Below are 23612 nucleotides of genomic sequence, written 5' to 3' on the forward strand. Positions count from 1 at the left end.
GTGGTGTCTTCTATTCAGAAAACATTGTTATGCTGCCTTCGACCTATTCGCCGCAAGTGCGCACACAACTCAACTGCATAGCTTGCTAGACACCACCTCGGTGCCATCCGGATCTTGGAATCTCAGCGCCTTTTGGTGTCTTCTCTTCAGAAAATATTGTTGCGCTGCCTTTGGCCCCATTCGCACATCGGTCCGCTACTGACGCCATCTCACAGGCTAATGGGGCGCCCCACGCCGACTTTCAGCATTGTAGGATGACCACACCAGTACAGCAACTTGCTAGACATCACCTCGGTGCCATCCGGATCTCGGCGCCCCACTGCAGATGAAGTGCCTCTCAACTATGAAACCACCACGGTGACATCCGGATCTTGGCGCGTTGTGCTGCCTTCGGCCTATTCGCACATCGGTCCGCTACTGACGCCATCTCACAGGCTAATGGGGCGCCCCACGCCGACTTTCAGCATTGTAGGATAACCACACCAGTACAGCAACTTGCTAGACATCACCTCGGTGCCATCCGGATCTTGGCATCTCAACGCCTAGTGGTATCTTCCATACAGAAAATATTGTTGCGCTGCCTTTGACCCCATTCGCACATCGGTCCGCAACTTAGACATCACCTCGGTGCCATCCGGATCTTGGCATCTCAGCGCCTTGTGGTGTCAGTCAGAAAATATTGTTGCGCTGCCTTTGGCCCCATTCGCACATCAGTCCGCTACTGACACCATCTCACAGGCCAACAGGGCGCCCCACGCCGACTTTTACCATTGTAGGATGGCCACACCAGTGCCACAACTTGCTAGACACCACCTCGGTGCCATCCGGATCTTGGCATCTCAGCGCCTTGTGGTGTCTTCTATTCCGAAAATATTGTTGCGCTGCCTTTGGCCCCATTCGCACATCGGTCCGCTACTGCCGCCATCTCACAGGCCAACGGGGCGCCCCACGCCGACTTTCAACATTGTAGGATGGCCACACCAGTGCGGCAACTTACTAGACACCACCTCGGTGCCATCCGGATCTTGGCGCGTTGTGCTGCCTTCGGCCTATTCGCACATCGGTCCGCTACTGACGCAAACTCACAGGCCAACGGGGCGCCCCACGCCGACTTTCAGCATTGTAGGATGGCCACACCAGTGCTGCAACTTGCTGGACACCACCTCGGTGCCATCCGGATCTTGGCGCGTTGTATTGCCTTCGGCCTATTCGCACATCGGTCCGCTACTGACGCCGCCTCACGTGCCAACGTATTTTCTCCGCATTTTATACCCTATGCCGCATAACAGGTCATGTGACTTGTTTATAAAACTTTTCATTGGTTCATTTTACTTTTGGTTTCCTAATGATGGAAGGCTTGATCATATGACCTAAAAACAACACTTTTCATTGGATGAAAACTTTTTTTTTTTCCCAAACGATGAAAGCCCCACCTTGTTTCTGGATGTTTCAGACTGAAGCTGGCTTCAGCATGAGAGCACCACCATCTCGTAGCTCCGTCGTGGTCATTCCGCGAGCAATCATGGCAGCCGCTCCCCACCAGAAGCCTACAGGAGTCGGGGGCCCCCAAAACTTTTGATAAATCCTCAAGGCGGAGGGGACGCTTTCGAGAATAGGGTCCAAGACCTAGCAGACAAGCGTCCGATTTCCAAGGTGTCCCAGGGCCATTTCTGTGGACCAGGCCCAAAAAGGAAAGAGCCTGCCGCCATTTTGAGAGTCCTGTGACAGCCGCCTATCGCTGCACCGCAAGAGTGGGCGCAACTCAGCTGAATTGCGGCTTTTGACACAGTGGACCAAAAAAGGACGGAATGGCAATTGAAACGGTAAAGGGGCGCCCCACTACAACAGATGACACTCCACCTGGAGAGGCCCGTTCACGCCGCCTCCCCCGGGGCGCCCCACGCCGTTATTCGGAGCAGCATTGTAGGATACCAAAACCAGTGCGGCAACTTACTGGACATCACCTTGGTGCCATCGTTCTGCTGCCTTGGAACTATTCGCACAACAGTTTGCTACTGATGACCCACCCCCCGCGACGCCCCACGCCAGAAATCTGGACGTTGTGCTGCGTTGGGACTATTCGCACAGCCGACCGCTACTTCGTTGTTTTTCCCTAAAAATGTTTATATGTTATTACTGTTTTTGTTTTCTTGTATATATTTATAAGTTATTAAAGTTTTATAATCTTACTACTTTGTTGGAGTGCTATATATTTTTAATGTGACACATAATTGTAAAAACTTTGATGTACAAAGAGTCATCCCTGGAATCTTCCGCTTCAGGCTCGGTCCCCTCCCCAATCACAATACAGGATGGTTTTCAGATAATAGGAACGCGTCTGCTGTGACGGATCTCATCGAGTGTGGGCCTTGATCTACTATAACTCCTTTGAAGAGGGGTGATTCTTTACAGCTGGGGCCATAAACTACATCTGCAGGGCTAGCTGATACCCTAGGACCGGCCTGGACAATCGGACACAGAGGAAAAGGAGTGTCAGAGGGTGCGGTAGTGAATAGGGCGAAAGGGAGGTGTCGGGCGGGCACAGGGTGTGATTCTCAGGGAAGAGCAGCGCAGATGGGGGGTGGTTTATTACCCATGCATAAGACAGAGAGCGGGGGTGACCACTGCCTGGGGGAGATGCTTGCGAGGGTGGGGAGTCATGCTAAGGATCGACAGCGTGCACAGAGTGGGTCTGGTCAAGGCATCTAAAATGACTGCCGTGCACGACAAAAGTGTGGCATTTGAAAAAAGGCAAGATGGCGCAGACAATGTTTTTCAACACTTCCTGATTTCCTTCGAATCGAACGTTAACAGACGTTGGGGCATATTACCAAAGTTAAGCGATATTTATCCCTAACGATGCTTAGCAACGATTTTTTTACCGTTAAGCATCGTCAGAAATTATCGCAGATAAACCTTGCTATTATCAAGGTTTATCGCAAATACGATAAAAAACGACCGCAATGCATTAATATCGCTGAAAACTCAGCGATATTCATGCATTACCGAGCTAATGCTCTTAGCCATGTTATCCACCTCCCATTGGATAACATGCCTTAGAACTGCTCAGGGCAGGTGCTAGCTTTTGGAGATATTCGCGCTTATCGCGAATATTTCCAAAAGTTGATAATAGGAGATAGCAATGTTAGCGACTGTTTCCAGTCGCTAACATCTTGGCATGCCCACTTTGCATGTCATTAGTGATAAATATCACTCACATGCAAAGTGGGGCCCAAGATGGTCGCTATCTCCTACTAGCCGTCGCTAACTGGTGTTAGCAACAGCTAGGTAATACAGATATAATTTTATCTCCGCGAAGCGGAGCGCTGTTACAGATATATATCTTTTTTTGAACGTTAATTTCTCAAAATCCACTGGAGCACATATATTGAGACCTAGCAAAGGCACATCGGACTACCAGTCCCTACAATTTTGCCAAGTTTCGTGCAAATCCATTCAGCCGTTCGATTATTATTATTATTTTTTTTTTTGCCTCGCGGGGCCCTTTTAAAACCTCCACATCAAACCTAAGAGGTCAAGGAGGATCTACTATGCCCCCTTATGGTCATTTGCCCCTTCGCTTTGGCCTCCTCTTGTCTCTCGATCCTACCGAGAGACAAGATGGCGGCCGCTACGGACTGTTTGGAATGTTTACAGACGCCGGAGAACCAATCAGCTTCGCAAACCTCTGTTACGCGAAGCGGAGCGCTGTTACAGATATATATCTTTTTTTGAACGTTAATTTCTCAAAATCCACTGGAGCACATATATTGAGACCTAGCAAAGGCACATCGGGCTACCAGTCCCTAATATTTTACCAAGTTTCGTGCAAATCCATTCAGCCGTTCGATTATTATTATTTTTTTTTTTTTTTTTCCCCCGCGGGGCCCTTTTAAAACCTCCACATCAAACCTAGGGGGTCAGCGAGGATCTACTATGCCCCCTTATGGTCATTTGCCCCTTCGCTTTGGCCTCCTCTTGTCTCTCGATCCTACCGAGAGACAAGATGGCGGCCGCTACGGACTGTTTGGAATGTTTACAGACGCTGGAGAACCAATCAGCTTCGCTTCACAAAGCTCCGTTGCGCGAAAAGTACGCGAACTGGAGCGCTGCCCGGTCCGCTGTTACAGATATATATCTTTTTTTGAACGTTAATTTCTCAAAATCCACTGAAGCACATATATTGAGACCTACAAAAGGCACATCGGGCTACCAGTCCCTACAATTTTGCCAAGTTTCGTGCAAATCCATTCAGCCGTTCGGGCTAAAAGTGAGGCCAACCGCCCTATGGAAAACTCAATGTTAAAAACACGTTTTGGGACCCCCCTTTTTTCTCGGCCCCCCCTTGACGAACCCCCCCCCCAAATTTTCAAGGTCTGCTCAGAAACATAATGTGCCATTTTCCTGAAAATTTCAGCCAATTCCGTCCACAAACGCCAAAGTTATTAGACATAGAATTTTCAAAAATCCCATAGAGAAAAAATCCTAACTATATATACCTACTGGCGACCGCCAGTAGGTAATATATATATATATATATATATATATATGTATGTATGTATGTATGTATCCTCCTCCCAAAGAAAAGAGCAGTGACCCGAAGGGGAATTCAAGGAAACATTTTATTGTGAGATCTTGTTATGCGAATGCATTTCGGCGAATCTTGCCTTCCTCAGCGCCCCTCTCTAAAATGCTTCCTTGGTTGTTGTGGCAAATGCAATCCTGCCTCACTTTAATACGCCCTGTTCCGCCCTCTGATGATGACGAGGCTCACCTGTGCAGTCCTCCTGTAGTGAACTACATGACCCAGAATGCCGCTGTATGGTGCATTTGGATCCGATGATGCCGGGGGGGAGACACTCAAGGAACGGGAAGAAGTGACAGGCGCCAGATGAAAACACAGAGGTATTCTGAATAACCTTGCTTCCAGAGTGAACGTGCCATTTAACGCACGAGCGGACTTCACTAACAGATACGCCGTCACACACAGAGCGAGGTTATTCAGAAACCTATGACGAGAGGACGTTAAAACTATTGTGGCTCCAGTTGACATACATATTTTCAAACAACAAGGGACCCCAATATCATCAGCACAGGACCTCGGGGAGCAATGATTATGAGAGCAACAGTGGTCCCATGCAACATTAATCAAGTTCACAGATAAATACAGACACAATGGAGCCTGTATTTGAATGACTTGTCTAGCCGGACAGTGGTCACAATCATTTAATAAATTCAACTGGGTAAATAGAGAATATCCTCCGACACTCTCACGTCGTGGGGTACAAGCCTGTACCACATTCAACCACACATAACACTTTAGTACATTCAAAGTGCACAGAAAGGGCTTTTAGGCAAAAAAAGCAAAGTTGTTCTTTAAATCATAATACGAACAAGTATTTCCAAACTGCGCCATTACAACGACATTGTACATATTATATACACATAGTATATGGCACATAATTATGTCGACGGCGTTTCGATCCCACTTTTTAGATCAAAGGGATCATCATCAGGACTTTTAAATTAGTGCCTAATACTTTCAAGCCTCTAGAACCATGCGATAACGTGGGATACGGTCAGATTGTCAGGTTGCCGCGGTGGGGGCCAACCATGCTGGAGTAGACCGGTACCGGTTTAGTCGGTATCAAGGGAGTCTCGGCAATGCGAGCTGGATAAGCCGAGACTCCCTTGATACCGACTAAACCTGACAATCTGACCGTATCCCACGTTATCGCATGGTTCTAGAGGCTTGAAAGTATTAGGCACTAATTTAAAAGTTCTGATGATGATCCCTTTGATCTAAAAAGTGGGATCGAAACGCCGTCGACATAATTGTGTGCCATATACTATGTGTATATAATATGTACAATGTCGTTGTAATGGCGCAGTTTGGAAATACTTGTTCGTATTATGATTTAAAGAACAACTTTGGGCGTGGCTACGCGGGCGACGATGGTGGACGCAGCTTGCTGAAGCTCCCACCGGCCCGTTCTTTATCCGACCATTAATCCGAGCTTCCAGACCCGTTTTGTTCCCCAAACAGCTGACGAGCAGTGCAGTGGGCAGGAGGTATCGCCCGGTGTGTTCTTTGGTGCTCCTGGTCTGCTGGTGGAGCAGGAAACCGAGGCGGCAGTCTGCGGCCTGGTCCCCCGGGTAAAGCCGGGACCTCGAGTTTTGCGCTCCCCGGCCGGGGAGTCGAAGTGCCGACCTGCATTGGTCCGTCCCCCGGGGGCTGGCGGAATCCTTCTTCCGGGCGGAGGGAAAGGCTGCTGGAGGGGCCCTCTGGCTGTGGTGGGTGCCCGCTTTGACGTGTGGAAGGGGCAGCAGTGAGACGAGGCCTACGTCGGAGCTGCAGGACCGGGCCCTCGATTTTCAGGACCTCCGACCTTGCCGGCAGTGAAGTGGTGGGGGCGATTCGGCCGAGCTGGCAGACCATTCGGCTGCCGGACAGACCCTGAGTGGCGGCGACTCCAGGGCGCAGCGGCTGGACGCTGATCGGCGTCGCGCAATTTTGGGACACACCTGGTGCACCTGGGGAGAATAGTGGCCTACATCCTTGCCGGTAAGCCGGGACCTGGGTTCTCGTGCTCTCCCGGTGCTGGCTGCTGGCGGAGCCGACGTGGACCACTGGAGGTGTCTGAGTGCCCCCGTGCCTGTGGAGGTGGTGGTTGGTCGGGGGGGGCACCGCTGAGCTGCCTGCTGGAGTGACCTGCTGGACTTACCACGTTTGGGTGTACAGACCCTGCCTGAGACGGCGGGTGGGCCACGTTGGACCTCCCCTGGACTATCCTTGGCGGGGCTGGTGGTGTGGCGGTCGTGACGCCCTGGGTCCTGTGGGACCGGAGACTCCGAAGTGACCCGCTGTGTGCCCCGCGAAACCATTGGGGGCAGGGGCGTGAGGGACTCGGCCTGGTGATCGGCTCCAGTAACCCTTGGCTGGGGGCCGCCTCCTCTTCGGGGGCCGTGGGACCACGGACAGATCCGCTCTTTGGTGGAGCCCCCCCCCCCCTCTCCTCTGTAGAGCCTCCTGATACAGAACTCTACACCCTCACGCAGCTATGACTAGGGGAGGTGGCAGCCCGCCCAAGCAAGGGCCTATAGATAAATTTACCGGACCCAGTGGAGGGTCTGGGGCTCCCGGTGGGAGTGGAGGAGCTGGACCGGACAACGCGGCACTCATGGCGGCAATTACCCAGTCCAGGTACATGCTGGATGCAAAGATCGGGGCAGTGGGTGCAGACGTGACCCTGCTGCGACAGGACCTACGGAACGCTGTGGAGAGAATTACTGAGACGGAGTCGAGGATCTCGGTCGTCGAAGATGAAGTGGGATCATTGAAACGCAAAATGGCCGCGATGGCGCACGTTCAGAAGGCTCTTGCGACCCGAGTGGAGGATGCGGAAGGTCGCGCACGAAGGAACAACCTCCGCTTTGTTGGCTTTCCGGAACGGTGCGAAAAGGACAATATGGAGCGGTTTCTAACCGGATGGCTGGAGAGCTGGCTCCCCGAGGGGGCGCTTTCCACCTGCTTTGTGATTGAACGTGCGCATCGTGCGTTAACGCAGCGACCACCGGAGGGAGAACGGCCCCGAGCTGTTATCGCCAGACTGTTAAACTATCATGATCGGGATGTGATTCTGCGTGAGGCGAGGGCCAGAGACTCCATCGTGTATGAGAATCGAAAGATCATGATCTTCCCTGACTATACCAGGTTAGTGCAGCAGCAGCGTCGCTCATTCTTGGATGCTAAGGCTAAATTGCGTGGATTGAAGATCCAATACTCCCTGCTGTACCCGGCCCGCCTGCGGGTTGTTTATCAGTCCCGAACCCATTTCTTCGACTCTCCCGAGGATGTTTTCAGGTGGACTGACGAGTCTGTGCAGATCAGGCCCCATGCCCAGCCGGGTCTCAATCCTGATGCCCCTGGAGGTTCGTCACAGGAGCGGAGGGGCCAACCGCCCCGTACGGGCAGGCAGCGGAGGTCCAGGTCGAGGAAGAGATCCGCCTCAGCCAGTGTGACTCGTACTACTGAGACTGGGGTGTCCGACTTCTCCGAAGATAATTCGTGAGCCCAAGGGTGATACTGTGCCGTTGTGGTGCGCTTGGGCAGCCGGAGGGTCCGTGGCTGGGACCCGTTCCGAGGAGGGTGGGCGATGTTTATGATGCTTGTTCTTGTTCTTGGGGACGGTTTACTTGTAATGATGGTGGAAGATAGGGATCTGGGAGTGCCTAGATAGGGCCTCCGACTACCACGCACAGTGGGTGTTGGTTAGGGGTAGGGTGGGAAGTGCGGTCTTTAAGGGGTGTTGGGATCCATTGGTATGGTTGGTCCTGGGCCCTCTGTTTTGGGCTCGGGCGGCCCATGCCGCGACAGATACTTCTATGTTCTCTGAGGTATTGGGGTGGGGGGTGTTGGGAGCAGGGGTTGGGGGTAGGCCTTGTTGGGATAGTGATGACTGAAACAGTAGGGTGTGTTGGAGTAGTTCCTGTAGTTGTTGGGGGGATCGGGGGCGGGAGGGGTGGGAGAAGGCACGTGCTGTTTGTTGAAGACCTGGAAGTACTACACGGTGGGTGGCGATGGCATGGGGGGCCGTCATGTTGGACCTCGATTGACTATGGCTGACTCGCCTCGCGGACTCCCCCGGGAGTCCCTACGAATAATCACTTGGAATGTCAGGGGGATGCTGGATGTAATTAAAAGGGGGGCAGTTTTGCGGTGGGGTAAGAGGGAAGCTGCTGATGTACTCCTGCTCCAAGAAACTCACATGATGGGCTCTAAGGTACTTAGCTTGCAGAGATTTGGATATCATCAGGTCTTTCATGCGGGTTTTGTCAGGGGCTCTCGGGGTGTTGCTATACTGGTGCATCGTAGAGTTGCGTACGTTCATGAGAAGCAGTGGGCGGATCCTCAAGGTCGCTATATATTCATCAAGGGCATGGTGGGCATGGAACCGGTTGTGTTTGGTAGTGTGTATGCCCCTCCCCCTCTGCAGTGGGCCCTTTCCGAGAAGCTGTTTACGGTGTGGGATGACATTCCGGAGTCCTTGGCGGTGATTGGGGGGGATTGGAATGAGGTGATGGATGTACATGTGGACCGCCAGAGGAAGCAGGGAGTTCTTGCTGGCCCTTCTTCAAGTTCCCCTACCCGGTTGCAGGCCATGGTTGAGGGATTAGGATGGGTGGATGTATGGCGACATCTGCATCTGACAGCGCGCGAATACACGTATGTCTCTGCTGTGCATGGCTCGTTCTCGAGGCTGGATTATATGTTTATGCCTGCCGTCTGTCTGAGTAGGGTACGTAGCGCTGCGATACTTCCGAGGGGGCTCTCAGATCACTCCCCTGTTTCAGTCACGATTGACCTGCTTACGAAGAAGCAACCTTTCAGGTGGAGGATGTCTGCGTGGCATCTCCAACAGCCCTCTTATGTCCAACACCTGCGGGAAGCTGTTGCACACTACTGGCGAGACAACCTGGTGGAGGATATGGACGTTGTGGTAGCTTGGGAAGCCATGAAACCTACTATAAGGGGGGTGGATATTGATTGGTGCGCTGCAGCCCGCCGTACACATCGGGAGTCAACCACTACGGCTGCCAAACTCGTGGAGGACCTGGAGCGGCGGAGTCGGGGAGGAGGGGACGAGGTAGCGGTACGGCTGCTTCTCCAGGCGCAGCAGTCCTATGCCACTCTCTTGATGGATGAGGCTAAACAGGCGTGGCTGGCCACGCGGAGCAGGGTATACCAGTGGGGGGACAAGTCCAGTGCCATGCTCCATAGATTGTGTCAGCGGCGTCTCCAGCCGATTACACTGCCGGGCCTCATTGGCGAGGACGGCGTGACGATTACGGAGCCGGCCGAACTTGCGGCGAGTTTCGCCGATTACTTTCGGTCACAGTATGCCCCACACGATAGTCTAAGCGCTGAAGATGTGGCTAAATTCATTGACGACTTGCCCCCTCGGGCGGTGTCTGATGAGGCCAGACGGGACCTAGATGCTCCGCTTACGGCGGAGGAGCTTGGGGAGGCGCTGGGCCAACTAAATGTTGGTAAAGCTCCAGGCCCGAACGGCTACCCATGTGAATTCTTTAAGAAATTCCAGCTTCTCCTTGGGACCCATTACCGGTCTACTCTGGAGGCGGCACGGGAGCGGGGCAGATTGCCACCTGACTGGTGCCATGCCGAAATCGTTGTTTTTCAAAAACCTGGCAAGCCCCCAGACAGACATGACTCGTATCGCCCCATTTCGTTATTGAATATAGAAGCCAAGATTCTAGCAAAGGCGTTGGCAAACCGCCTACTCCCCTATATGGTGGATTTGGTCCACCCGGACCAAGCAGGCTTTATGCCACATCGGGCGACGCGGCACAATATCCGGCGAGCGCAGGCGGCGGTGGACGCGATGGGGGTTCTGGGAGAGGAGGCGGCTTTGTTATTAGCAGACATCCATAAGGCGTTTGATTCCGTCAGCTGGACGTACCTTTTCGCGCTCCTGTCTCATCTCAACCTGGGTCCGGTGCTCCTATCGTACATCTCGCTGCTGTATACAGATGTCACGGCATCCGTTAGGGTCGCTGGGGCCACATCGGAGGTATTTTCCATCGGACGGGGGACCCGTCAGGGGTGCCCGTTGTCCCCGTACTTGTTTGCGCTGGCTATGGAGCCCCTAGCGTCTTGGGTTCGCATAGACGCACAGCTCCGGGGCTTTGTATGGTCTGAAACCCTTGTGGATAGGATTGCCTTGTATGCGGATGACGTCCTCTTCTTTATTACTGACTTGGACCGCTCTGGGCCCCGAGTGTTAGAAATAATGAGAATTTTTGGTGAGGTCTCGGGTCTTAGCTTGAGCTTAGGCAAGTCTACCCTCTGGGTGCTGGGAGGCGAGGTGGAGGTGGGCCTCTGGGCGTCGGGCTTACGGCGGGCGACCGACGGTCTGAAATATTTAGGGGTGTTCCTTTCAGAATCCGCCAGTGTTACGTGGGAGCGTAATATCGTGCCTGTGTGGGTTAAGGTTCAAGAGGATGTTAAAACTTGGTCTCGGATGCCCTTAACCATTTTTGGCAAATCGGCAATATTCAAGATGGTGGCTCTTCCCCGTCTATTGTACCAATTACAGAACTACCCCCACCCCATCCCTCCCCAGTGGTTTCGACAGGTTAATTCTGCCCTAGGTCGCTTCCTGTGGGCCGGGGGCGCAGCCAGAGTGGCCTTGAAGACGTGCTTCCTCTCCACGTATTGTGGAGGTTTGGCCACCCCAGATCTGTTGTCATATTATCAGGCCTCGCAGCTGCTAGTACTCAATGAGTGGTGGTATGGCGACAGAGGGGACCCGGCGTACGCCCTGGAGCGCTCCTTGATGGGCGACCATACATTGCACACGGTGCTGTACTCGGCCCGGCTGCGGCGGGCACTGCCATGCGTCTCGAGGGTAGTCTTCGCTGTGTGGCGGCAGGCGTTACGCCGAATGGGTTGGTGGGGTAGGCTAACCGCTGAGACACCGCTGTGGCATAATGGACAACTCCCCAGTCTGATGACCCTTCCGGGATTCGATGGCTGGGACGCAGTTGGGATATCGATGTTGGGACAGGTCATGTCCGGGACTACTCTTAAGTCCTTCCAGGATCTTAGCGCTGAGTTCAGTATGCCCCAGACCCAGTTTTTTCGCTATTTGCAATTCCGGCACGCACTCACGCCCAGTGTCGCGAACCTCGACTCGCTCCCTGAGTTTAGCCCCATTGAAGCTAAGGTGTTCATGGGGGACCTTGGGGACAAGAAGATCTCTCGCATTTATCAGACGATGGTGACCCACTGCTCTTCTACCTTACTGCCTTTGAAGGCAGCTTGGGAGGCTGACATAGGCCCCCTGGATGAAGATGACTGGAGGGACGCCCTGGAGTCCCCGCGCGGAACCGCGATAGCGATGCGGCTTCGCCTCATCCAATTCAAGTACCTTCATAGGGCTTATTATACACGAGAAAGGCTCTGGAAGGCTGGTCTGATTGGCTCGTCGGAATGTCTGCGGTGTGGCGCGGCTGTGGGTACATTGCTGCATACGGTGTGGTCATGCCCTAGATTGATTGGATTCTGGAGGGGCGTATGGAATTGCTTGTCTGAGGTCTTGGGGTGGGACCTCCCGCGCACCCACCGGTTGGGTTTACTCCATATACTCGAGGGCGTGGGTGGTAACATCTACAAGCGCCACTTATTACTGCTGGGCTTAATAGTGGCCAAAAGAGATCTAGCCAGAGCGTGGAAGAGTGTCCGGGCCCCCCCCCTGTGTGCATGGAAGGCTGGTTTGGATTTTTATATGGGATTGGAACGACCTGTGTTTGAGGCGAGGGGCTGCCCCAATAAGCATTTTAAGATCTGGAAGAGATGGGCGGAATACAGGGGACTGCTCCTTGATCCCCCGGAGGTGCATGAGGAAGAGTTATAGGCGGTGGTACCTGAGTGCCTCCTTGCTATGTCATGCCTTACGACCGATGTTATTTTGTGTCTCCAGCACGTGCATAGGGTTAGGGTGGGATAAGGGGTGGGTAGTGGGGGAGTTGGGTAATGGGAGTTGGTGGGGGGGACAGGGGTAGGGGAGGGGGATCCATACTTTGTTTTCTTCTTCTTTTCCCTTGGTTTTATTATGATGTATGTACACTATGCTGTAATGTGTGGTGGCGCTCTCCTGATTGTGGAGAACCACGACTTTTGCTCTGCTTTAACTCTTGTGAAAAATAAAAATTTGTTGTGAAAAAAAAAGAACAACTTTCCTTTTTGTGCCTAAAAGCCCTTTCTGTGCACTTTGAATGTACTAAAGTGTTATGTGTGGTTGAATGTGGTACAGGCTTGTACCCCACGACGTGAGAGTGTCGAAGGATATTCTCTATTTACCCAGTTGAATTTATTAAATGATTGTGACCACTGTCTGGCTGGACAAGTCATTCAAATACAGGCTCCATTGTGTCTCCAGTTGACATACATGCATCTTGACGCTAGGACTGTCGTGTTTATACCTGTCTTGAGAAAGACCCGTCGCGACCAACAAATTGGCACCTAACAGGGTCGAAACGTCGACATTTCCCTACAGGCCCCATAACTCTAGAACTCCATCAAATAAAAAGAAATTAAAAGAGTTCAGGAAGTTTACATCAATGGAAGGCCCTTGTAAATCAAGAATATTGTAATTTTGGTATTATTGTATATTATATCTGAATGTATTAACTTTGTATATACTGACACGTGACCATTATTCATTATTTTCACTGTTTTGCACTATATTGTAGATATTGACAGTCGTCATAGAGAAGGTTTTTCAGTAAAAGTGTGACTTATATAAAATATAAAGAGAATATAAGGTCACTTAAAAGGCTTTTTCTTTTCATTCGTTGTGAGAAAGTGCTTCTTTTGTTATCAGAGGGGGCTGAATTATTGTTATTGTTGTGTTTTTTGCAGTTCTAAATTATGTGGAACTCAAGCATTCTATGATAAAGAAATTGTTGTTCGCACCCAACAGAACCAATTTTGTTTGAACTCCTCTGTTGTTGTGGCAAATGCAATATATATATATATATATATATATATATATTTTTTTATATATATCAAACCAATATTCCGGTGCATTACCGGTCCCGCTCACGAGTGGGTCGGAGTAGGGCTCCCGGTCACCCACTATTTTCACCACAATCCTCCATTCGATCGAACAGACGTCTCCGACACTCAAAAGTTGCTGTGCACGTAATACTTTAATCAGCAGGAAAACAACGCGTTTCGCAATGTAGCTTGATCACGTTTACATATATATATATATTCGGCATACAGACGTCTCCAGCATTCATGCAGGTTACAGACGAGACGAACCCAGGTACTGGTGCTGATTTGTTTATTAAGCTCCTCACCACACCACCATTACGCGTTTCGAGCCAAGCAGGCCCTTGATCACATGACAATGTGCAGGGGCGTATGTGCTCCTTTTAAAGTGCTAGTGCTGCAATCCAATAATGCTATCATAGAAATAGAGGAAATATTGCCTCAGTCACTTACTGCTTAAATGCAGGTATGCACATATTAAACATTGTAAGATAAATATCATGTTGTTCTTACTATATTACACGGTGTAAATAAAAGGATGGAAATATATCAGTCTAAAATATCAATACATGAATGTATAAATATCTAAAAAGAATTGTTAAAAATACAATTATAAATATAGCAGCAAAATACTCTAATATCAACCAAAAAATAACTTAATGTATAGTGAAATTGAAAATTGATCATTTTCCATCCTATGCAAATTGAGACCTAACACATGAATCTCTATTTTATCAAATGCATGTGTGGAAATTAACAAAGAACGGGTCCAAAATCCCATGAAATACCCGTCCTGAAGCTAACGTCTCAAAAATACAAGCCTACTCTAAAATTGTGTACGTTAATAAACGACAACCATTTAGAAATTGTATCATAGTGAATTAGGCTAACAACTGCAAAATGATAAGCCTTCGATAGAATTATGTGCAAAGACAGCAATAAATATTGGCAAGATTTAAAATACAAATAGTGCCAACTAGTGATATTTAAAATAATGTGCAAAAATTTGTCAAAAGTATACATTTTAGAAAAATTGTTAATAGGTTGAGACAGAAGATTAGTTCATAATACAAGATTAGTTCATTCATATATATATATATATATATATATATATATTACCTACTGGCGGTCGCCAGTAGGTATATATAGTTAGGATTTTTTCTCTATGGGATTTTTGAAAATTCTATGTCTAATAACTTTGGCGTTTGTGGACGGAATTGGCTGACATTTTCAGGAAAATGGCACATTTTGTTTCTGAGCAGCCCTTGAAAATTTGGGGGGGGTTCGTCAAGGGGGGGCCGAGAAAAAAGGGGGGTCCCAAAACGTGTTTTTAACATTGAGTTTTCCATAGGGCGGTTGGCCTCACTTTTAGCCCGAACGGCTGAATGGATTTGCACGAAACTTGGCAAAATTGTAGGGACTGGTAGCCCGATGTGCCTTTTGTAGGTCTCAATATATGTGCTCCAGTGGATTTTGAGAAATTAACGTTTAAAAAAAGATATATATCTGTAACAGCGGACCGGGCAGCGCTCTGGTTCGCGGACTTTTCGCGCAACGGAGCTTTGTGAAGCGAAGCTGATTGGTTCTCCGGCGTCTGTCAACATTCCAAACAGTCCGTAGCGGCCGCCATCTTGTCTCTCGGTAGGATCGAGAGACAAGAGGAGGCCAAAGCGAAGGGGCAAATGACCATAAGGGGGCATAGTACATTGTCGCTCACCCCTAGGTTTGATGTGGAGGTTTTAAAAGGGCCCCGCGGGGCAAAAAAAAATAAAAATAATAATAATCGAACAGCTGAATGGATTTGCACGAAACTTGGCAAAATTGTAGGGACTGGTAGCCCGATGTGCCTTTGCTAGATCTCAATATATGTGCTCCAGTGGATTTTGAGAAATTAACGTTAAAAAAAAGGTATATATCTGTAACAGCGCACCGCTTCGCGTACTTTTCGCGTTACGGAGCTTTGTGAAGCGAAGCTGATTGGCTCTCCGGTGTCTGTAAACATTCCAAACAGTCCGTAGCGGCCGCCATCTTGTCTCTCGGTAGGATCGAACAGCTGAATGGATTTGCACGAAACTTGGCAAAATTGTAGGGACTGGTAGCCCGATGTGCCTTTGCTAGGTCTCAATATATGTGCTTCAGTGCATTTTGAGAAATTAACGTTCAGAAACAAGATATATATCTGTAACATTATATGTGTATTACCTAGCTGTTGCTAACACCAGTTAGCGACGGCTAGTAGAAGATAGCGACCATCTTGGGCCCCACTTTGCATGTGAGTGATATTTATCACTAATGACATGCAAAGTGGGCATGCCAAGATGTTAGCGACTGGAAACAGTCACTAACATCGCTATCTCCTATTATCAACTTTTGGAAATATTCGAGATAAGGGCGAATATCTCCAAAAGCTACCACCTGCCCTGAGCAGTTCTTAGCCATGTTATCCAATGGGAGGTGGATAACATGGCTAAGAGCATTAGCTCGGTAATGCATGAATATCGCTGAGTTTTCAGCGATATTAATGCATTGCGGTCGTTTTTTATCGTATTTCCGATAAACCTTGATAATAGCAAGGTTTATCTGCGATAATTTCTGACGGTAAAAAAATCGTTGCTAAGCATCGTTAGGGATAAATATCGCTTAACTTTGGTAATATGCCCCAACGTCTGTTAACGTTCGATTCGAAGGAAATCAGGAAGTGTTGAAAAACATTGTCTGCGCCATCTTGTCTTTTTTCAAATGCCACACTTTTGTCGTGCACGGCAGCCATTTTAGATGCCTTGACCAGACCCACTCTGTGCACGCTGTCGATCCTTAGCATGGCTCCCCACCCTCGCAAGCATCTCCCCCAGGCAGTGGTCACCCCCGCTCTCTGTCTTATGCATGGGTAATAAACCTCCCCCATCTGCGCTGCTGTTCCCTGAGAATCACACCCTGTGCCCGCCCGACACCTCCCTTTCGCCCTATTCACTACCGCACCCTCTGACACTCCTTTTCCTCTGTGTCCGATTGTCCAGGCTGGTCCTAGGGTATCAGCTAGCCCTGCAGATGTAGTTTATGGCCACAGCTGTAAAGAATCACCCCTCTTCAAAGGAGTTATAGTAGATCAAGGCCCACACTCGATGAGATCCGTCACAGCAGAAGCGTTGCTATTATCTGAAAACCATCCTGTATTGTGATTGGGGAGGGGACCGAGCCTGAAGCGGAAGATTCCAGGGATGACTCTTTGTACATCAAAGTTTTTACAATTATGTGTCACATTAAAAATATATAGCACTCCGACAAAGTAGTAAGATTATAAAACTTTAATAATTTATAAATATATACAAGAAAACAAAAATAGTAATAACATATAAACATTTTTAGGGAAAAACAACGAAGTAGCGGTCGGCTGTGCGAATAGTCCCAACGCAGCACAACGTCCAGATTTCCGGCGTGGGGCGTCGCGGGGGGTGGGTCATCAGTAGCAAACTGTTGTGCGAATAGTTCCAAGGCAGCAGAACGCGCCGAAATCTAGATGACACGAAAGTGATGTCTAGTAAGTTGCCACCCAGCAAATAACGGCATGGGGCGTCACGGGGGGTGGGTCATCAGTAGCAAACTGTTGCGCGAATAGTTCCAAGGCAGCAGAACGATGGCACCAAGGTGATGTCCAGTAAGTTGCCGCACTGGTTTTGGTATCCTACAATGCTGCTCCGAATAACGGCGTGGAGCGCCCCGGGGGAGGCGGCGTAAACGGGCCTCTCCAGGTGGAGTCTCGTCTGTTGTAGTGGGGCGCCCCTTTACCGTTTCAGTTGCCATTCCGTCCGTTTTTGGTCCACTGTGTCAAAAGCCGCAATTCAGCTGAGTTGCGCCCACTCTTGCGGTGCAGCGATAGGCGGCTGTCACAGGACTCTCAAAATGGCGGCAGGCTGTTTCCTTTTTGGGCCTGGTCCACTGAAATGGCCCTGGGACACCTTGGAAATCGGACGCTTGTCTGCTAGGTCTTGGACCTCATTCTCGAAAGCGTCCCCTCCGCCTTGAGAATTCATCAAAAGTTTTGGGGGCTCCGACTCCTGCAGGCTTCTGGTGGGGAGCGGCTGCCATGATTGCTCGCGGAATGACCACGACTGAGCTACGAGATGGTGGTGCTTTCATGCTGACGCCAGCTTCAGTCTGAAACATCCAGAAACAAGGTGGGGCTTTCATCGTTTGGGGAAAAAAAAAAGTTTTCATCCTATGAAAAGTGTTGTTTTTAGGTCACATGATCAAGCCTTCCATCATTAGGAAACCAAAAGTAAAATGAACCAATGAAAAGTTTTATAAACAAGTCACATGACCTGTTATGCGGCATAGGGTGTAAAATTAGGAGAAAATACGTTGGCACGTGAGGCGGCGTCAGTAGCGGACCGATGTGCGAATAGGCCGAAGGCAACACAACGCGCCAAGATCCGGATGGCACCGAGGTGGTGTCCAGCAAGTTGCAGCACTGGTGTGGCCATCCTACAATGCTGAAAGTCGGCGTGGGGCGCCCCGTTGGCTTGTGAGTTTGCGTCAGTAGCGGACCGATGTGCGAATAGGCCGAAGGCAGCACAACGCGCCAAGATCCGGATGGCACCGAGGTGGTGTCTAGTAAGTTGCCGCACTGGTGTGGCCATCCTACAATGCTGAAAGTCGGCGTGGGGCGCCCCGTTGGCCTGTGAGTTTGCGTCAGTAGCGGACCGATGTGCGAATAGGCCGAAGGCAGCACAACGCGCCAAGATCCGGATGGCACCGAGGTGGTGTCTAGTAAGTTGCCGCACTGGTGTGGCCATCCTACAATGCTGAAAGTCGGCGTGGGGCGCCCCGTTGGCCTGTGAGATGGCGTCAGTAGCGGACCGATGTGCGAATGGGGCCAAAGGCAGCGCAACAATATTTTCTGATTTGAAGACACCACAAAGCGCTGAGATGCCAAGATCCGGATGGCACCGAGGTGGTGTCTAGCAAGTTGTGGCACTGGTGTGGCCATCGTACAATGGTAAAAGTCGGCGTGGGGCGCCCTGTTGGCCTGTGAGATGGTGTCAGTAGCGGACTGATGTGTGAATGGGGCCAAAGGCAGCGCAACAATATTTTCTACTATATTTTCGGAGTAGAAGACACCACAAGGCGCTGAGATGCCAAGATCCGGATGGCACCGAGGTGATGTGTAAGTTGCGGACCGATGTGCGAATGGGGCCAAAGGCAGCTCAACAATATTTTCTGAAGAGAATACACCACAAGGCGCTGAGATGCCAAGATCCGGATGGCACCGAGGTGATGTCTAAGTTGCGGACCGATGTGCGAATGGGGCCAAAGGTAGCGTAACAAGATTTTCTGTATGGAAGATACCACTAGGCGTTGAGATGCCAAGATTCGGATGGCACCGAGGTGATGTCTAGCAAGTTGTGCCACTGGTGTGGCCATCGTACAATGGTAAAAGTCGGCGTGGGGCGCCCTATTGGCCTGTGAGATGGTGTCAGTAGCGGACTGATGTGCGAATGGGGCCAAAGGCAGCGCAACAATATTTTCTGACTGACACCACAAGGCGCTGAGATGCCAAGATCCGGATGGCATCGAGGTGATGTCTAAGTTGGGGACTGATGTGCGAATGGGGCCAAAGGCAGCGTAACAATGTTTTCTGTATGGAAGATACCACTAGGCGTTGAGATGCCAAGATTCGGATGGCACCGAGGTGATGTCTAGCAAGTTGGTGTGGTCATCCTACAATGCTGAAACTCGGCGTGGGTCACCCCATTAGCCTGTGAGATGGCGTCAGTAGCGGACCGATGTGCGAATAGGCCGAAGGCAGCACAACGCGCCAAGATCCGGATGTCACCGTGGTGGTTTCATAGTTGAGAGGCACTTCATCTGCAGTGGGGCGCCGAGATCCGGATGGCACCGAGGTGATGTCTAGCAAGTTGCTGTACTGGTGTGGTCATCCTACAATGCTGAAATGTAGTGGGGCGCCCCTTTACCGTTTCAGTTGCCATTCAGCTGAGTTTCGGCCGCTCTTGATGCTACAGCGACAGGCGGCTGCAAGAGGACTCTCAAAATGGCGGCCTGTTCTTTGGATTTGGGCCTGGTCCACTAAAATGGCCCTGGGACACCTTAGAACTCGGACGCTCGATTTTTTTTTCCTTTCCTGTACATGCAAAAAAAGGTAAATGCCCGGTATGTTACACGCTTCATCTGCCACGATGAACTCTCCAGAGGAACCGAAAAAAAATATAGTTGTGGTAACTATACCATGCATCGTCATATGGAGAGGTGGCACCAATTAATTATAGTGCTGCATAAAAGAGAGATTTGGAGGAGAACCCCTGACCTGCTAGTACATTCATCAAAGAAGTGGCACTGAGAGCTTCAGAGGCAAGGGAAACGGTCCCAAATATTTAGAAGAACTTTGGAAAGATTAAAATGACATGTTTAGATTGTGGTAAATTAATTTCATGTGGGCAGATGAGTGTTACTCTAATAAATACAGCATATGAACATCATCATAGTCGATGGTTGGTAGAGACATTTTGACTATATCCTGGACCTGCCCGTCCTCGCCCAAAATGGCGCCGGAATAAATGGGACTCGTAACTCCTTGTTGTGTACTGGTTGCAGAACCTTGAAATCACGAGATACGTATGCAGTTTTGAAGCACATGGCGGGCGGGGACGAGAATTGATTGAATATTTCGACATCCCTATTGATATTAAGTTCTGATGTGTTATTGATTACTGTACTGTTGAAAATTCGAATTAACGTCACCCATGGTACTTGCCCGCAAATGTATATCTAGATAATTTTATTGTAACTGGCCCTGTCGTATTTTAATTATAAAATGTACGTCCACCGATTCCGTAACTGTTAGACACCTTAGTTTTTGCAACCTAATGGCCCGCCCGTTACGTTCCTCTACAGTGTAAATGTCTATTCATCATATACGATTACAGTTTGCTCCGTGGCAGGCCCACGTGGTTATAGGCTCGTATTTGTATAATGAAATTTTCACAATAAAGGTTTTTAAAAGAAAACATGGTAGTAGTGTATACATTGGTAAAGTTTTTAATAATAGTCACTGTTTTAGAATCATTAAAAGGCAAGTGAAATAAAGCAGACCAATTACATGAAGGGTAAAAGGTATAATACGAAGGAACGCAGTAAAGATAAATGGTCAAGGGCTGTTGTGTTTTCTATTCCTGCAACATAAAGTGATCGATAAGAATCTCATATTCAGGCGTATCGGCGACTAAGACAGCAGGTCGACCCTCTTTTGCTCAACGGCTCCGTCATGGGACGAAGAAACGCTCTTTTTCTCGAAAAAAGAATATATTTTACTTGCAGGACAGTTGTAAAATTTCCGGGAAAGTACATTAGCCTGGAACATTATAACATATATTTAAGAGAAAATAATGTTCGGAAGTAATTAAAAGCGTAATTTTTAGGTGATATGACCAAGGCTTTCATCATTAGAATAAGAAAAGTAAAATGAACCAATGAAAAGTTTTATTAACAAGTCACATGACTTGTTATGCTTACGTTACGCGCTGCGCGCCCCGGATGACTTCCGGATGCGCTAACGCGGCGCGTCATATGACGCATTACGCGACAACGCAGGTCCAGAATATAGTCAAAATGTCTCCACCAACCAGCGGTCGAAACACAACCCCTTTCAGCAGGCTAAATAGTTCTGTTAAATGACAACAGAAGGGACAGGCAACAAGAACCATCAGTCAAAGAGGGGAGGGCTAGTTCTTCTCTACCGGGTTACATTGGGGCACTACCGGAACTGATCGAATTGGTAGTCTACAGTGTTTCTGGATGTTTCAGACCGAAGCTGGGGTTAGCATGAGAGCAGCACCATTTCGTAGCTCCGTTGTGGCCATTCCGCAACCAATCATGGCAGCCGCTCTTTATCGTTATTTTGGGCGGGGTGGGTGGCGGAGCCGAGCTGTTTTGCAGCCATCATTGTGTGGAGTTCAGTTCATCTCACTAGTTTTGTATTTGTCATGAGGGGTTGTTCCTAATGTTTCTATTTTAGCGAGGTCAAAAAGAGATCCCATTAGTGGCCTACTGATTTTGCTCGATTCCTTTCCTTTTTTTTTACACGATTTTTCGTTATCTGCAAAGACTAAACAGAGTATTGCGACTCTGTGTTTGTTTGTAAATAGAGAATGAACCAAAGAGAACTAATTCTAAAACAGTAAATACTTGGATAACAATCAATCAAATGGAGAGAGAAGCAGGCACGACGGATTACAACGGGGGCAAAGGCCTGCGTTAACTACCTTTCACTATCTGCAAAGAGAGAGTACTCCTAATAGAAATGAGGGGGGGGGGGGCACCATTCAAAGCAGATCAGTGTGCATAAACACGAAAATGTTTTCACTTACCACGTACTTGACATTCGACAGCTTATGATATTTGCTATTAAAAAACCATTGAAATTCACTGAAAAAACCATAGGTTATAGACCATATATAGTTAGGAATTAGCATTTACAAAACCTTGAAAATTCACTGAAAAAACCATAGGTTATAGACCATATATAGTTAGGAATTAGCATTTAAAAAACCTTATTTTACTCACACAAAACCATTGAAATTCCATATATAGTTAGTTGCACTAACTATATATCGCGCACCCGCAATCCACTGCTGATCATGTCACATATTACATCATTCATGACATGGTCAGTGACATCACTGATGACATCACTGATGACATCTCAAATGACATCACTGATGACATCACTGATGACATCTCATTTGACATCAATGACCACATCACTGATGATATCATTCATGTGACAATACAATGCATCTCCTCACATATTAATATAACCTCTGTTTCACCCAGTGTTAAATACAGAGTATAATTTTTGAAACCATTGACACACCAATACTAGTTACTACATACGTACTCACTGATTCCTACGTCTACACACACATTCACTCATTCACCCATACAATCATTCATACATACAATCACTCATCTTTACAACACTATCATATGCACTCATACACCTATACAGACACTCACACTCTGCCACTCATCCATGGAGTTACTCACACACCTAGTCAGTCCTGTAAAGAATCAATCACACTTCCATTTTCTTGTCTATACAGTTAAACATAGAGCACCTTACATTTTCAAACATATAGTAACACATACTTACTTTCTTATACAATCATTGATACAAGTACACATTGATCTGCACAGAGTCACACACCTCCCAGCCAGCCACACACACACTCAGTCTCCCATACAAATACTTGGACAATCAATCAATAACCCATATAGTTAATCATATAGCTACTGATCAACACATGCAGTAGTTTACAGAACAACAGACATAATGATGCACAAATTAAGACAGTTTAGTCACTAACCCATGCACTCAGTGAGACACATTTAATCACTCACTCATACATTCAGTCATGCACCTACTAAATCCTTCGTCCAGACAGTTATACATCTACTCATTCTTCAATATCTAAAACATATTTAAACTTTACAGAAACACACAGTCACTGGATGATGTCATCAGTGATGTCATCAGTGATGTCATTTGAGATGTCATCAGTGATGTCATCAGTGATGTCACTGACCATGTCATGAATGATGTAATATGTGACATGATCAGCAGTGGATTGCGGGTGCGCGATATATAGTTAGTGCAACTAACTATATATGGAATTTCAATGGTTTTGTGTGAGTAAAATAAGGTTTTTTAAATGCTAATTCCTAACTATATATGGTCTATAACCTATGGTTTTTTCAGTGAATTTTCAAGGTTTTGTAAATGCTAATTCCTAACTATATATGGTCTATAACCTATGGTTTTTTCAGTGAATATATATATATATATATATATGTGTATATATATATATATATATATATATATATATATATATATATATATATTACTACATATGCGGTATCTGAGAATAATAACCATGCACATTTAATGTTTCACGTCTCACAATATACCACTCATAGAGCAACCACTCTTACTACATCCATAAGGAGTTTACCATGGATC

This window comes from Lissotriton helveticus, chromosome 12 (assembly GCF_964261635.1).
Source record: "Lissotriton helveticus chromosome 12, aLisHel1.1, whole genome shotgun sequence".
NCBI lineage: Eukaryota > Metazoa > Chordata > Amphibia > Caudata > Salamandridae > Lissotriton > Lissotriton helveticus.